This window comes from Scyliorhinus torazame, chromosome 15, assembly GCF_047496885.1.
Source record: "Scyliorhinus torazame isolate Kashiwa2021f chromosome 15, sScyTor2.1, whole genome shotgun sequence".
Taxonomy (NCBI): Eukaryota; Metazoa; Chordata; class Chondrichthyes; order Carcharhiniformes; family Scyliorhinidae; genus Scyliorhinus; species Scyliorhinus torazame.
Genome location: NC_092721.1, coordinates 5,591,379 through 5,605,373, shown reverse-complemented (window position 1 = coordinate 5,605,373; position 13,995 = coordinate 5,591,379). Strand labels below are relative to the sequence as shown.

Here is a 13,995-nt window from a genome sequence, read left to right as displayed (position 1 = left end):
AAACATTGGGAGATGATGACCTCGCTCAAACAGTGGGTGGAGGAGACGCTTGCCTCAATAAAGTTTGCGTTGATGAAGACGTTGATGGTGGTGCGGGAGCAAGGAGAGAAGAAGAGGGTGGAGGAGGCATTGTCGCAGCATAGCGACCAGTTCACCTCGATGGGTGAGGAGCTGTGGAGGCTGGCGGAGGTCAACGAAGGGTTCAGAGGCAAAGTGGAGTACCTGAAGAATAGATCGAGGAGGCAGAATTTGAGGATAGTGGGCTTGCCCGAGAGGATAGAGTGCCAGAGTCCGACGGAGTACTTTGCAGACATGTTCAACAAGCTGATGAGGGAGGGGAAGTGCCCTCCCTCTAGGAGTTGGACAGGGCCCATCGGTCACTCCAGCCGAAGCCTAAAACTAATGAGCCACCGAGGGCGGTCATGGTCTGCTTCCACAGCTACCAGGTGAAGGAGAAGTGGGACGTGAAGTGGGAAGGCGTTGGTTTACATATATACCAAGATCTGACGGTGGAGTTGGCGAGAAGGCAGGCTGCCTTTGGTTGGGTGAAGGTGGCACTGTGCAGAAGCGGTGTGAGGTTTGGAATGGTCTACCCGCTGAAGCTGAGAGTGACTCGCAATTCGAAGGACTTCTATTTTGAAATGGCGGAGGAGGTGGAGGCGTTCGTGAAGGCTGAAGCACTGCGACGGAGATGGGTTTGGGGATTTGGACTTGGGAAGGTGAGGACTGGGATCTTTTCTTTTTGATTTTTTTCTACTGTGGTTTCCTTTATCTGTTTTTTCCTTTTTTTGCTGTATTTTCTTTTGTTCTGTGGATGCATTCTCCTCACTCTGACTATGGCTGAGAGGCTGGAGGGCCCAGGGCATGGGGGGCCGGGTGGCTGAGGGGGTGATGGGAGGAGGGGGCTCTGGCAGGGGTCACCGTACTAGCAAACAAAGGTTGGCTGGTGGAAAGGATTGTAGTGGGGGAGGGGCTGCGATCATTGGAACCTGGTAGGGCAGCTTCCAATGAGCCTGGGAGATGTGAATGGTGGTTGGGATGGGGGGATACTGTGTGAGGTGTTTGTAAGAGGAAGTGGCTGGGGGAATCTGGGAAGGGGGTGGGGGTTGACAGTGACTAAAGGATGGGGTGGGCCACGCTGGATGGGAGGGGCCTGGGGTAGTGGCGATGGAGGATAAAGGGGTGGGGGTGGATGGTGTGATGCTGCAAGAGGCCCATCTGAGGGTGAAGGTCCAGATAAGGCTCAGGAAGGGCTGGCTGAGCAAGGTATTTTATTCAGGGTTTGATAGTAGGACGCGGGGGGGTAGCGATTTTGGTGAGTAAATGGGTGAGGTTTCAGATGGAGGAGGTGGTGGCAGAACATAGGGTAGGTATGTGATTGCAACGTGCGCGCTGGAGGGGAGGTTGGTCAGCATATATGTCCCCAATTAGGATGACACAGGGTTCATTGAGAAAATGCTGGCTGCCATTCCGAATCTGTATACCTATACCTATGAGTTGATTTTGGGCAGAAGAGGGGGGGGGGGGGGGAATTGGAACACAATGCTGGAACCGAGGATGGTCAGGTCCCAGCCCGGGGGGGGGGGATTCGTTTTATCCCCGAGGTGTTCTCGAGGATTGATTTCTTTGTGTTGGGGAAAGTGCTGTAAGCTGGAGCTAAGAGAGCAGAGTACGTGGACCAGAATTTCTGTGATAGGATGGGGAAGGTGATTGAGGTGTGTGTGAGTTTAACTGTACTGGGGAGGTCTCGCCGTCGGTAGTTTGGGAGGCTTTACGTGTGAGTATTATATGGTTTCCGCTCAAGGGCCGAGCAGGAACAGTTTCTCCCGGTCTACTCTGTCCAGCGCCCTCATGATTTGGAACATCTCTTTCAAATCTCCTCTCAGCCGTCTTCTCTCCAAGGGGAGCAGTCCCAACCTTTCCTCAGAACTGAAGTTTCTCATTCCTGGGACCATTCTTGTGAACCTCTTCTGCTCTCTCTCCAATGTGTTCATATCCTTCCTATAGTGTGACACCCAGAACTGGCCCAGTATTCAAGCTGAGCTTTAAACGGTGTCTGAATAGGTTCACATAACCTTCTTGCTTTTGTGCATTCTCTGTCCTGTTACTAATACATGAAAATGCTGGAAATGCTGTGAATTACAATCAACTTCTAAAACTGAAACAAATGTACAACTAATAAAAAAACTTTTCTCTTATGAATTTGCTTGCAGTGTTGGTCAGGGGGAAAGGACTACACAGATAGCACAGGGGGCAGGGCTGGTCAGGACGAGGAAAGGACTACACAGATAGCACAGGAGGCAGAGCTGGTCAGGACGGGGAAAGGACTACACAGATAGCACAGGGAGCAGAGCTGGTCAGGGGGTAAAGGACGACACAGATAGCACAGGAGGCAGAGCTGGTCAGGAGGGGGAAAGGACTACACAGATAGCACAGGGAGCAGAGCTGGTCAGGGGGAAAAGGACGACACAGATAGCACAGGAGGCAGAGCTGGTTAGGAGGGGGAAAGGATTACACAGGGAGCAGGGCTGGTCAGGAGGGGGAAAGGGCTACACAGATAGCACAGGGAGCAGGGTCAGGGGGAAAGGACTACACAGATAGCACAGGGGGCAGGGTCAGGGGGAAAGGACGACACAGATAGTACAGGGGGCAGGGCTGGTCAGGACGTGGAAAAGACTACACAGATAGCACAGGGAGCAGGGTCAGGGGGAAGGACTACACAGATAGCACAGGGGGCAGAGTCAGGGGGAAAGGACTACACAGATAGCACAGGGGGCAGGGCTGGTCAGGACGGGGAAAGGACTACACAGATAGCACAGGAGGCAGAGCTGGTCAGGAGGGGGAAAGGACTACACAGATAGCACAGGGAGCAGGTGTTATAACCTACCTACTTACCATTGGCTGGGGACTAATGACTATCCCACAATCCTGTGGGAGTATGAGCTTCCCCAATGAGGGGGGCGGAGAAACCATTAGTAAACTCCTAGTATAAATAAAGCTGGCCAGTTTAGGAACCAGCAGGAAAGAGTATGTAGCAAGGGAAGTTACTGCTACTGTTATGTATATATGTTATTGTAAATAAATGTTATTACTTTGTATCCTTAAAACTCGGGCTGGATTCTTCGTGGCCCTTACAAAACTGGCGACGAAGGTTAAAGTGAATAGCTGTCTACACTGCTGAAGCCACCTCCCTGGATTTTTGTTGGATACAGGTTGGAAGTTGTTTTCTATTATACCATGCCTCTGTACGGGCGTTTGGATGTTTTTGATGCTGCACTGGAGTGCAGGAGCTACAGGGAATGGAAGTGCATACCTTGGGGTGCAACCCCTTCCGTCCGAAAACGTCCCCCCACACTCCTGCGGTACCTTGGGCGAGGCAACGTCCGGACCGACGCCAGTGGCCGTCGGACATTCCTCCCCGAAGGGAGCCTTCTCCAGAACCAATGGATGAGGAGCCATGTCCGTGTCAGACTTGTAGGCGCCGACCCCGTCGCGGACGGCAGTCCTGGCGGCGCCAGAGGCGCCGTCGTTCCGACCGAAACCGGGACCAGCCCAGGGGCCGTAACTGGGACCAGCCCAGGGGCCGTACCTTCCATGTGGATGAACCTGCGGCGACTACTCCTGAGGACGTGGAGACGGAGGACGACTGCCTGCAGCTGCATTGTGTGGCAGCTCCCCGTGTGGCCCCCATTAAGGTGACTGTACGGGTCAATGGCCACCCGCTTGAGATGGAGTTGGACACTGGCGCAGCGGTCTCCGTGATCGCCCAGAGGACATTCGACCGCATCAAGCAGGGTATACAGACCCTTACATTAACCGACTCACAGGCTAGGTTGGCCACCTACACGGGGGAACCACTGGACATTGCAGGAACTACAATGACACGTTGTTTATGGACACCAGGAGGGGCGTTTCCCACTTATCGTGGTGCGTGGCCATGGGCCCAGCATGTTGGGTCGGGACTGGTTGCGCCATTTGCGGTTGCAATGGCAGCACATCCTCCAAACAGTTTCTGGAGGGTTGACTGAGGTGCTAGGACGATACCCAGAGGTATTCCAGCCTGGTTTGGGGACCATTAGTAAACTCCCAGTATAAATAAAGCTGGCCAGTTTAGGAACCAGCAGGAAGGAGTGTGCAGCAAGGGAAGTTGCTGCTGCTGTTATATATATATATATATATATATATGTATATATATATATATATGTTATTGTAAATAAATGTTGTTACTTTGTATTCTTAAAACTCGTGCTGGATTCTTCGTGGCCCTCACAAAAGCAGGGCTGGTCAGGAAGGGGAAAGGACTACACAGATAGCACAGGGGGTAGAGCTGGTCAGGAGGGGGAAAGGACTGAGGGAGCCGGGACTCTGAAAACAGCGCGGGAGGTGAGTGAGCCGGGACACTGAAAACAGCGCGGGAGCTAGGACTCTGAAAACAGTGCGGGAGCTGAGGGAGCCGGGACAGTGAAAACAGTGCGGGAGCTGAGGGAGCCGGGACAATGAAAACAGCGCGGGAGCTGAGTGAGCCGGGACTCTGGAAACAGCGCGGGAGCTGAGGGAGCCGGGACAGTGAAAACAGCGCGGGAGCTGAGTGAGCCGGGACTCTGAAAACAGCGCGGGAGCTGAGGGAGCCGGGACAGTGAAAACAGCGCGGGAGCTGAGGGAGCCGGGACGATGAAAACAGCGCGGGAGCTGAGGGAGCCGGGACTCTGAAAACAGCGCGGGAGCTGAGTGAGCCGGGACAGTGAAAACAGCGCGGGAGCTGAGGGAGCCGGGACAATGAAAACAGCGCGGGAGGTGAGTGAGCCGGGACAGTGAAAACAGCGCGGGAGCTGAGTGAGCCGGGACTCTGAAAACAGCGCGGGAGGTGAGTGAGCCAGGACAGTGAAAACAGTGCGGGAGCTGAGTGAGCCGGGACATTGAAAACAGCACGGGAGGTGAGTGAGCCAGGACTCTGAAAACAGCGCGAGAGCTGAGGGAGCCGGGACTTTGAAAACAGCGCGGGAGGTGAGTGAGCCGGGACAGTGAAAACAGCGCGGGAGCTGAGGGAGCCGGGACTCTGAAAACAGTGCGGGAGCTGAGTGAGCCGGGACAGTGAAAACAGCGCGGGAGCTGAGGGAGCCGGGACTCTGAAAACAGCGCGGGAGCTGAGGGAGCCGGGACTCTGAAAACAGCGCGGGAGGTGAGTGAGCCGGGACAGTGAAAACAGCACGAGTGGTGAGTGAGCCGGGACAGTGAAAACAGCGCGGGAGCTGAGTGAGCCGGGACTTTGAAAACAGTGCGGGAGCTGAGTGAGCCGGGACAGTGAAAACAGCGCGGGAGCTGAGTGAGCCGGGACAGTGAAAACAGCGCGGGAGCTGAGGGAACCGGGACAATGAAAACAGCGCGGGAGCTGAGTGAGCCGGGACTCTGAAAACAGCGCGGGAGCTGAGGGAGCCGGGACAGTGAAAACAGCGCGGGAGCTGAGTGAGCCGGGACTCTGAAAACAGCGCGGGAGCTGAGGGAGCCGGGACAGTGAAAACAGCGCGGGAGCTGAGGGAGCCGGGACGATGAAAACAGCGCGGGAGCTGAGGGAGCCGGGACAGTGAAAACAGCACGGGAGCTGAGTGAGCCGGGACAGTGAAAACAGCGCGGGAGCTGAGTGAGCCGGGACTCTGAAAACAGCGCGGGAGGTGAGTGAGCCAGGACAGTGAAAACAGTGCGGGAGCTGAGTGAGCCGGGACATTGAAAACAGCACGGGAGGTGAGTGAGCCGGGACAGTGAAAACAGCACGGGAGCTGAGTGAGCCGGGACAATGAAAACAGCGCGGGGAGCTGAGTGAGCCGGGACAGTGAAAACAGCGCGGGAGCTGAGGGAGCCGGGACATTGAAAACAGCACGGGAGCTGTGGGAGCCGGGACAGTGAAAACAGCGCGGGAGCTGAGTGAGCCGGGACAGTGAAAACAGCGCGGGAGCTGAGTGAGCCGGGACAGTGAAAACAGCGCGGGAGCTGAGAGAGCCGGGACTCTGAAAACAGCGCGGGAGCTGAGTGAGCCGGGACAGTGAAAACAGCGCGGGAGCTGAGTGAGCCGGGACAGTGAAAACAGCGCGGGAGCTGAGTGAGCCGGGACAGTGAAAACAGCGCGGGAGCTGAGGGAGCCGGGACATTGAAAACAGCACGGGAGCTGAGGGAGCCGGGACTTTGAAAACAGCACGAGAGGAGAGAGAGCCGGGACAGTGAAAACAGCGCGGAAGGTGAGTGAGCCGGGACAGTGAAAACAGCACGAGAGGAGAGAGAGCCGGGACATTGAAAACAGCGCGAGAGGTGAGTGAGCCGGGACAGTGAAAACAGCGCGAGAGGTGAGTGAGCCGGGACTGTGAAAACAGCGTGAGTGGTGAGTGAGCCGGGACATTGAAAACAGCGCGGGAGGAGAGAGCCGGGACAGTGAAAACAGCGCGAGAGGAGAGAGAGCCAGGACAGTGAAAACAGCGCGGGAGGTGAGTGAGCCGGGACAGTGAAAACAGCACGAGAGGAGAGAGAGCCAGGACAGTGAAAACAGCGTGGGAGGTGAGTGAGCCGGGACAGTGAAAACAGCGCGGGAGGTGAGTGAGCCGGGACAGTGAAAACAGTGCGGGAGCTGAGTGAGCCGGGACAGTGAAAACAGCGCGGGAGCTGAGTGAGCCGGGACTTTGAAAACAGCGCGGGAGCTGAGTGAGCCGGGACAGTGAAAACAGCGCGGGAGCTGAGAGAGCCGGGACTCTGAAAACAGCGCGGGAGCTGAGTGAGCCGGGACAGTGAAAACAGCGCGGGAGCTGAGTGAGCCGGGACAGTGAAAACAGCGCGGGAGCTGAGGGAGCCGGGACATTGAAAACAGCATGGGAGGTGAGGGAACCGGGACTTTGAAAACAGCACGAGAGGAGAGAGAGCCGGGACAGTGAAAACAGCACGAGAGGAGAGAGAGCCGGGACATTGAAAACAGCGCGGGAGGTGAGTGAGCCGGGACAGTGAAAACAGTGCGGGAGCTGAGTGAGCCGGGACAGTGAAAACAGCGCGGGAGCTGAGGGAGCCAGGACTCTGAAAACAGCGCGGGAGCTAGGACTCTGAAAACAGTGCGGGAGCTGAGGGAGCCGGGACAGTGAAAACAGCGCGGGAGCTGAGTGAGCCGGGACAGTGAAAACAGCGCGGGAGATTTAAAAAGCGCGGGAGCTGCGAGTCGGAGCGGAGATTTTAAAAGATCGCGGTCTAATTTCGGGAGCCGTTCGGAGGAGGAGGAGCAGTCTCTGTCAGGGAGAGAACCTGAGAACATCTAAGACACTCAGAGGGTAAGAAGGTAAGTAAGTGATTTTTACTCATTTTTACTTTTATACCTTTTTCAAATTGTGTGTGTCGGGGGGAAACTGAAGTGACATCACAGAAAAGCTGTGGCCTGAGTGGCTGGTTGGGAATCTACACTAAATATAAAAAATTAAGCATTGGTAACTAATTAAACATAATTACTTAATTATAATTTAGAGGGATATCTAAGCCAGAGATCGGAGAGTACTATATTTAGCTTTCGCATTTCTATTCGAAATCTAGTGCTAGGAAACAGATAGTTAACAGTAACTTTGAAATTTTTTTTAAAAATATTTAAAAAAATTTTTTTTTAATTTTAATTAATTGACGCAATGTCAGTTAGAGGGGTGCAGTGCTCTGACTGTGAGATGTGGCAGGTCCGGGAGGCTTCCTGCGTCCCGGATGGCTTCATCTGCAGAAAGTGCACCCAACTGGAGCTCCTCACAGACCGCATGGTTCGGTTGGAGCAGCAATTGGATGCACTTAGGAGCATGCAGGTGGCGGAAAGCGTCATAGATCGCAGTTATGTAAATGTGGTCACACCCAAGGTGCAGGCAGAGAAATGGGTGACCACCAGAAAGGGCAGGCAGTCAGTGCAGGAATCCCCTGTGGTTGTCCCCCTCTCGAACAGGTATACCCCTTTGGATACTGTCGGGGGGGATAGCCTATCAGGGGAAAACAGCAGCAGCCAGAGCAGTGGCACCACGGCTGGCTCTGATGTTCAGAAGGGAGGGTCAAAGCGCAGAAGAGTAATAGTAATAGGGGACTCTATAGTCAGGGGCAGAGATAGGCGCTTCTGTGGACGCGAAAGACTCCAGGATGGTATGTTGCCTCCCTGGTGCCAGGATCCAGGATGTCTCCGAACGGGTAGAGGGCATCCTGAAGGGGGAGGGCAAACAGGCAGAGGTCGTTGTACATATTGGTACTAATGACATAGGCAGGAAGGGGCATGAGGTCCTGCAGCAGGAGTTCAGGGAGCTAGGCAGAAAGTTAAAAGACAGGACCTCGAGGGTTGTAATCTCGGGATTACTCCCTGTGCCACGTGCCAGTGAGGCTAGAAATAGGAAGATCGAGCAGCTAAACACATGGCTAAACAGCTGGTGTAGGAGGGAGGGTTTCTGTTATCTGGACCACTGGGAGCTCTTCCGGGGCAGGTGTGACCTATATAAGGACGGGTTTCATCTATACTGGAGAGGCATAAATATCCTGGCCCCGAGGTTTGCGAGTGTCACACAGGAGGGTTCAAACTAGTATGGCAGGGAGGTGGGCACGGGAGCAATATGTCAGAAGGTGAGAGCATTGAGGGAGAACTAGGGAATAGGGCCAGTATGGCTCTGAGGCAGAGCACACAGGGAGAAGTTGCTGAACACAGCGGGTCTGGTGGCCTGAAGTGCATATGTTTTAATGCAAGAAGTATTACGGGAAGGAAGATGAACTTAGAGCTTGGATTAGTACTTGGAACTATGACGTTGTTGCCATTACAGAGACCTGGTTGAGGGAAGGGCAGGATTGGCAGCTAAACGTTCCAGGATTTAGATGTTTCAGGCGGGATAGAGGGGGATGTAAAAGGGGAGGCGGAGTTGCGCTACTGGTTCGGGAGAATATCACAGCTGTACTGCGGGAGGACACCTCAGAGGGCAGTGAGGCTATATGGGTAAAGATCAGGAATAAGGGTGCAGTCACAATGTTGGGGGTTTACTACAGGCCTCCCAACAGCCAGCGGGTGATAGAGGAGCAGATAGGTAGACAGATTTTGGAAAAGAGTAAAAACAACAGGGTTGTGGTGATGGGAGACTTCAACTTCCCCAATATTGACTGGGACTCACTTAGTGCCAGGGGCTTAGACGGGGCAGAGTTTGTAAGGAGCATCCAGGAGGGCTTCTTAAAACAATATGTAGACAGTCCAACTAGGGAAGGGGCGGTACTGGACCTGGTATTGGGGAATGAGCCCGGCCAGGTGGTAGATGTTTTAGTCGGGGAGCATTTCGGTAACAGTGACCACAATTCAGTAAGTTTTAAAGTACTGGTGGACAAGGATAAGAGTGGTCCTAGGATGAATGTGCTAAATTGGGGGAAGGCTAATTATAACAATATTAGGCGGAAACTGAAGAACATAGATTGGGGGCGGATGTTTGAGGGCAAAATCAACATCTGACATGTGGGAGGCTTTCAAGTGGCAGTTGAAAGGAATTCAGGACATGCATGTTCCTGTGAGGAAGAAGGATAAATACGGCAATTTTCGGGAACCTTGGATGACGAGAGATATTGTAGGCCTCGTCAAAAAGAAAAAGGAGGCATTTGTCAGGGCTAAAAGGCTGGGAACAGACGAAGCCTGCGTGGAATATAAGGAAAGTAGGAAGGAACTTAAGCAAGGAGTCAGGAGGGCTAGAAGGGGTCACGAAAAGTCATTGGCAAATAGGGTTAAGGAAAATCCCAAGGCTTTTTACACGTACATAAAAAGCAAGAGGGTAGCCAGGGAAAGGGTTGGCCCACTGAGGGATAGGCAAGGGAATCTATGTGTGGAGCCAGAGGAAATGGGCGAGGTACTAAATGAATACTTTGCATCAGTATTCACCAAAGAGAAGAAATTGGTAGATGTTGAGTCTGGAGAAGGGTGTGTAGATAGCCTGGGTCACATGGAGATCCAAAAAGACGAGGTGTTGGGTGTCTTAAAAAATATTAAGGTAGATAAGTCCCCAGGGCCTGATGGGATCTACCCCAGAATACTGAAGGAGGCTGGAGAGGAAATTGCTGAGGCCTTGACAAAAATCTTTGGATCCTCGCTGTCTTCAGGGGATGTCCCGGAGGACTGGAGAATAGCCAATGTTGTTCCTCTGTTTAAGAAGGGTAGCAAGGATAATCCCGGGAACTACAGGCCGGTGAGCCTTACTTCAGTGGTAGGGAAATTACTGGAGAGAATTCTTCGAGACAGGATCTACTCCCATTTGGAAGCAAATGGAAGTATTAGTGAGAGGCAGCACGGTTTTGTGAAGGGAAGGTCGTGTCTCACTAACTTGATAGAGTTTTTCGAGGAGGTCACTAAGATGATTGGTGCAGGTAGGGCAGTGGATGTTGTCTATATGGACTTCAGTAAGGCCTTTGACAAGGTCCCTCATGGTAGACTAGTACAAAAGGTGAAGTCCTGTGAATACATGAATAGAGCTGGTCAGGAGGGGGAAAGGACTACACAGATAGCACAGGGGATAGAGCTGGTCAGGAGGGGGAAAGGACTACACAGATAGCGCAGGGGGCAGGGCTGGTCAGGAGGGGGAAAGGACTGCACAGATAGCGCAGGGGGTAGGGCTGGTCAGGAGGGGGAAAGGACTACACAGATAGCACAGGGGATAGAGCTGGTTAGGAGGGGGAAAGGACTGCACAGATAGGGCAGGGGGCAGGGCTGGTCAGGAGGGGGAAAGGACTACACAGATAGCACAGGGGGCAGGGCTGATCAGGAGGGGGAAAAGGACTACACAGTTAGCACAGGGGGCAGGGCTGGTCAGGGGAAAGGACTACACAGATAGCACAGGGGGCATAGCTGGTCAGGAGGCAGGGTCAGGGGGAAAGGACTACACAGATAGCCCAGGGGGCAGGGCTGGTCAGGACGGGGAAAGGACTACACAGATAGCACAGGGGGCAGGGCTGGTCAGGGGGAAAGGACTACACAGATAGCACAGGGAGCAGGGCTGGTCAGGGGGAAAGGACTACACAGATAGCACAGGGGGCAGGGCTGGTCAGGGGGAAAGGACTACACAGATAGCACAGGGGGCAGGGCTGGTCAGGACGGGGAAAGGACTACACAGATAGCACAGGGGGCAGGGCTGGTCAGGGGGAAAGGTCTACACAGATAGCACAGGAGGCAGGGTCAGGGGGAAAGGACTACACAGATAGCACGGGGGGCAGGGCTGGTCAGGAAGGGGAAATGACTACACAGATAGCACAGGGGGCAGGGCTGGCCGTGAGAAACAGGAGCATCAGTTAAATGAGCCGTAACGATTTTAAAAATTTAAATTTGAAGTTGAATTGCAACAATCCAGCAGATGGAGCTCTCGAGATGCCACAGGGCACCAGGAGAAAGTATTTTCATGTAACTTTCACTCTATCACAGTGCCACTGCTGGATATCACAAGGAAATGCTCGGAATAAAAAATGCTCCATGGAGAAATCCTTTCAAAGCAGCTTTCAACAAAACACAGGCCAATATCAGAATATTAATACAAGAAAAAGTGGTTCCATTGTGACTGTATATTGGTGCAGCTGTTAGTGTGCTGGACAGAGTCTGAAGCCCAAGCCCACAGCAAGCTGTGCCAACATGTTACACTGGGAGGAAACAGAGTCTGATGCATCGCAGCTGACATCCCTGCCTCACTCTGTGATGAAGGATACCCACCCTTAAAACAAGGGAGATCCCGTAGCCTTCCCCACACTGCACCCGAGTTCAAGCTCTGAGCCTTTTTGGGGGGGGGGGGGGGAAGAGGAAATGAAATTTCCAACTCCAGTGGTATAGTGTTTCTCTCTCAGCCTCTCACATACTCCAGTCCCGCTCTGCCTCTCTCACATACTCCAGTCCCGCTCTGCCTCTCTCACATACTCCAGTCCCGCTCTGCCTCTCTCACATACTCCAGTCCCACTCGGTCTCTCTCACATACTCCAGTCCCGCTCTGTCCCTCTCACATACTCCAGTCCCGCTCTGCTTCTCTCACATACGCCAGTCCCGCTCTGTCTCTCTCACATACTCCAGTCCCACTCTGTCTCTCTCACATACTCCAGTCCCACTCTGTCTCTCTCACATACTCCAGTCCCGCTCTGCCTCTCTCACATACGCCAGTCCCGCTCTGTCTCTCTCACATACGCCAGTCCCGCTCTGTCTCTCTCACATACTCCAGTCCCGCTCTGTCTCTCTCACATACTCCAGTCCCGCTCTGCCTCTCTCACATACTCCAGTCCCGCTCTGCCTCTCTCACATACTCCAGTCCCGCTCTGCCTCTCTCACATACTCCAGTCCCACTCGGTCTCTCTCACATACTCCAGTCCCGCTCTGTCCCTCTCACATACTCCAGTCCCGCTCTGCCTCTCTCACATACGCCAGTCCCGCTCTGTCTCTCTCACATACTCCAGTCCCACTCTGTCTCTCTCACATACTCCAGTCCCACTCTGTCTCTCTCACATACTCCAGTCCCGCTCTGCCTCTCTCACATACGCCAGTCCCGCTCTGTCTCTCTCACATACTCCAGTCCCACTCTGTCTCTCTCACATACTCCAGTCCCGCTCTGTCTTTCTCACATACTCCAGTCCCGCTCTGTCTTTCTCACATACTCCAGTCCCGCTCTGTCTCTGTGGTGGTATGTATTAGGGGTATTACGATACCCTGTGATGCCGAGGGGCTATTGGTGGATAGACGCTCGGTCCCGATTGGATCAGCCGCCTCCTGGCTCCACCCAGTAAGGCAGCGTAGAAGAGCCCGGATTCTCCCAGCAGCCACATTCTGTAACTGTGCTGCTGGGGAACAATTCTGCGTAATAAAGCCATCGATTGACTCCTTGTCATCTCGTCTCGTGAGTGATTGATCGTGCTACAGTGCTCTAAATTTATAAGAAGAAAACAAAAGAATCGGGAATGCCCTATTCGAGAGTGTGGGAGTGGCAGATTCAATCATAAATAATAGAATGGAACTGGATAAGCACTTGAAGAGGCAGGGCTACGGCAAAAAGGTAGGGAGGTGGAACAAATAGAGGTGAGGAGAAATTTCTTCAGCCAGAGGGTGGTGCATCTGTGGAACTCTTTGCCGCAGAAGGCTGTGGAGGCCAAATCACTGAATGTCTTTAAGACAGACAGAGATAGATAGGTTCTTGATCGATAAGGGGATCAGGGGTTATGGGGAGAAGGCAGGAGAATGGGGATGAGAAAAATATCAGCCATGATTGAATGGCGGAGCAGAATTAGAGTGGCCCTAATTCTGCTCCTATGTCTTGCGGTCTAATGGACAGCTCTTGGAGAGCAGGCACAGACGCAAAAGGCCAAATGATTCTTTTCTCCACTGGACAACTCTAGGATTCTTTCAACCTTCGTCTGAAGAAGCAAAAAAACACCTTTATTGCATTAAGCAGTCCGAGGGAAAACCAAACCATTGGATTTTTTATTTATTCAATAATGGAAAGAAACCACAGGCAGCCTCGAATTCTTTCATTTATCAGTTATTTCTACTGCTTAAAAGGGACCAAAGTGATAGCAGATAAAAACAACTGCTTCCTTTTTATGCACAAGTTTGTTTTGGGGGAACCACATCAACAAAAATAACAGTAGTTGCCCTTGATTTAATACTGGGGGAATTCCATAGGGTTAAACGGTTGTTATTTTCTGATCTGAAATGTCAGAGGAAGCTCGTATATCGAATGGCAACTTATTTGACCAGTAAATCGGTGTCAGATTAGACTTGACCATCTTAATTAGGAGGCCATCGACTCCAACCACTCATGCCAGAAACACACAACCTACACTGACACTCCTAGTGCAGTACTGAGGAAATGGTACATTGTCATTAGAGCGGTGCGAAGGCTGTAGAAATTGCTGCTCTCTGTGAGGTTCAGTACCGAGGGAGTGCAGCACTGTCAGAGGGTCAGTACTGAGGGAGTGCTGCACGGTGTGAGGGTCAGTACCGAGGGAGTGCTGCACTGTGTGAGGGTCAGT

The 13,995-nt window shown here is 53.0% G+C and overlaps 1 protein-coding gene across 4 annotated transcripts in view; it reads right to left on the bottom strand.

Annotated features, from left to right (window-relative positions):
- cars2 (cysteinyl-tRNA synthetase 2, mitochondrial) overlaps positions 1-13,995 on the bottom strand; it is a 126,012-nt gene that overhangs the window by 74,899 nt on the left and 37,118 nt on the right. The window lies entirely within an intron of this gene.